Source organism: Herpailurus yagouaroundi, unplaced genomic scaffold (genome assembly GCF_014898765.1).
Source record: "Herpailurus yagouaroundi ecotype Mexico unplaced genomic scaffold, PumYag 209, whole genome shotgun sequence".
NCBI classification, from domain to species: Eukaryota; Metazoa; Chordata; class Mammalia; order Carnivora; family Felidae; genus Herpailurus; species Herpailurus yagouaroundi.
Genome location: NW_024412440.1, coordinates 7,339,634 through 7,342,888, shown reverse-complemented (window position 1 = coordinate 7,342,888; position 3,255 = coordinate 7,339,634). Strand labels below are relative to the sequence as shown.

The window sequence follows — 3,255 nt, the reverse complement described above, 5'->3', positions numbered from 1 at the left end:
TCTTACCACTAGAGAACATTTCTCTTGCCCCACATCTTTTTTTTTTTTTAATTTTTTTTCAACGTTTTTTATTTATTTTTGGGACAGAGAGAGACAGAGCATGAACGGGGGAGGGGCAGAGAGAGAGGGAGACACAGAATCGGAAACAGGCTCCAGGCTCTGAGCCGTCAGCCCAGAGCCCGACGCGGGGCTCGAACTCACGGACCGCGAGATCGTGACCTGGGTGAAGTCAGACGCTTAACCGACTGCGCCACCCAGGCGCCCCTCTCTTGCCCCACATCTTACTGCCACGTCAACAGGCTTCTATATGCTACCTGGGAATTGAGGCTGAAAAGAATTGTAAGACTCAGACCCTATTCAAAAAGGAGTCTCAAGGAAAATCCAAGACAACAGAGGAGACAAAAGCTGCAAAAGGAATTTTAGTTTCTGACATCTGCAGCTAGAGCAGATTTAAACACAACATAAGTCCTAGCCAAGTAAACATAAAACTAAATACCAAGAGCCTTTAGTCTTTAAACATAAAACCAAATACCAAGACTTACCACCGTTCCTAAAGTTAATATGGTTGGTTTTCAAAATTCATCATAAGAATACAGCATATCATTAGGAGTTATGCCAAGTATGTGTGTGTGTGTGTGTGTGTGCGTGTTTGTTATTTACACCAGTAAATTAATAAATTGGCGTTGTCTTGGCTGGCTGCAGAGGGCTACTCGACAGGCTCTCCAGCCTGCACCTTACACACTCCACTGGCTCCAAGGCCCTCAGTCTCTGCTCATCTCACTGTAGGCCATGCCAACATGAGCAGCAAAGAAGGATCAGGAGGTTCAGGAAAGGGAAGCATAACAGTTCCCCACATAACCAGAGAAGAGAAGGGAAGGATGTTCATTCACCTGCACCTATGATATTGGCCTTCAAATCATTTCAGCAGAAACTTGATACAAAACATGACAAATGGGAGAGACTTGTGAAACTTTATGGAGATATAACTGTTAAACATAGAAGGACAATTTTTCATCTCCATTGGCTTACAAGTTCTCCTGATGTGGAAGAAATATTGACTGACTCGGAAATTAAATTGGATGGTATTAGACAAAAGGTGTTACAAGTAGCTCAAGAGCTCTCAGGAGAAGACATGTACCAATTCCATAGAGCCGTTACTATAGGACTGAAGGAATATGTGGACATTATCTCTTTTCAACACCTCATTAGAACATGATCACTTACCAATATGAATGAAATTAAATAATTGATATTTACCACAGAATAATATGGAAAAGAAAATGAGACCCCCTCCTTTGATGCACAGGATAAGCTGTTTGGGACTTGGAAACTAAAAATCACCCCTGTTGATTACCTTCTGGGAGTGGCTCATTTAACTGGAGAGTTGATGCAGATGTGTATTAACAGATGGGGAAAGGGGGACATTGACACCCCCTTTTGAGGTGAGCCAGTTTTTACATCAGGTTTATGATGGGTTTTTATTCACTGGCAATATGGTCCTTATGCAGTTTCTAAGAAGCTGTATACCTTAAAGAAAGTTGGGCCAAAGTGGATAATACTTGGTTATGCCTTTAAAGTCAGAGGTTCAGAAATTCCAGAACATATGCTGGCAGATGTCTTTTCAGTTAAAACAGAAATGATTGATCAAGATAAGGGCATTTCTTAGAATACCGTACTTCAGTTGTTATTCTTTTGAGAGATCAGTTTGTAAGACTATTATTTAGTATTTCACTTGAGTTTATTGTGGTTTTTATATAGAAATGTTTTCAGTTGTACTTGTTTTAAAATGTATATAAGCAGTACATAAAATTATCAAAACAAATAATTTCTTATGTCTTATAAAAGTTTGCATGCAAATGTTTGCACCTATGCCTATCTGAATTTTTGGTGGCTACACTTCGTTGTTTATCTTAGGAATGTGAACATGCTTCAGAGAGCACTTTCTGCTATACCTATTTTAATTCATATTGTGTGAATTTTGGAGTGTTAATATTTAGTGGAAGTCATTTATGATTTAACTTAGTGATTTTGTTATATATAGAAATAAGATTTCTTACTTATACATCTGGACTTGACTTTCCTGTTTAAATTTCTTGGTAATATTTTGCCAAGTCTCCAAAATAGGTTTATTCCACAGAACAATAATTAAAAAATATATATATCAGGTTATCAGTGTACTTAATTTTCTGAGGCATTATAGTGAGAATTCATATTATGTTCTTGCCAGTGTTCAGGCAATTTTGAATCCATTTGAAACAACCTTCCAGAAAAATCGACAGATACCCTGATTTTAGTTTTTACATTTAATTTTTATCCTTTGTCACAGAAAGTCTGATAGCGAATTGGAGCTAATATTTTCACTGGTATTTAAGTTTAATTATGTACTTGTACATACATCTGAGAAAGCTTTTAGTAATGGTTATTAGCAGTTCTTTTGTTGTCATTATATTACATTTGGCATGTTTCTTGTAAATGCATTTATAACAAATTACATTTGAATAATTATAATGAAGTTTGAAATTTTCCAAATACTAAGTTAATTCAAACCTTTATAGTTGTCAGATTGTGTTATTTGATAGTAAAAAAGTTGCCACAGAAAATTTATCATGTACATCTCAGCAAAAAGACAATTGTCAACAGAGTTGGGAATAACAATGATAGACTCTAGTAATGTTTAGAATTGGAGTTTGCTTATGAAATTCGTTATAGATTCTTCCCTGTGATATGAAATGGACTTGAGCATAAAATGCTATTGGCTGACAACCAGACATTTCCTTTTGGTTTTGTGAATTTTGGGAATCTATATACTGGATTTTATTTTTGGAAAGATTAGCTGCTCTGTTTGCAAGAACCAGATCCTTTGAAAGTGAAATTTTCAAAAAAAAAAAGTCATATAAAGGAAAATAAAATATACACATGCATAATAAATTAGGCTGGTTGGTTAAATTTGGAGGTGAGCCTTTTGGGAAATCATGAGGTTGGAGATTTCATGAATGAGATTAGTGTCCTCTAAAAGTGATTCCAGAGAGCTCCCTTGTCTCTTCTGCTAGGTGAGGATACAGCAAGAATGCAGCCTTTTATGAATCAGGATATGGCCCTCACCATACACTGAGTATATGGGCAACTTGGATTTTGACTTCCATTTTCTAGAAATTTAAGATATATATATTTTTTAAAACATATAGTCTATGGAATTTTGTTACAGCAACCCAAATGGACTAAAACAGAAATTAGTTCTAAGAAGTGAGGTGCTTC

General features: G+C 36.1%; 1 pseudogene; it reads left to right on the top strand.

The window, feature by feature from the left end:
* Positions 1 to 797: 797 nt before the first annotated feature.
* LOC121016148 (translin-associated protein X-like) lies at positions 798 to 1,666 on the top strand (annotated as a pseudogene).
* Positions 1,667 to 3,255: the final 1,589 nt, after the last annotated feature.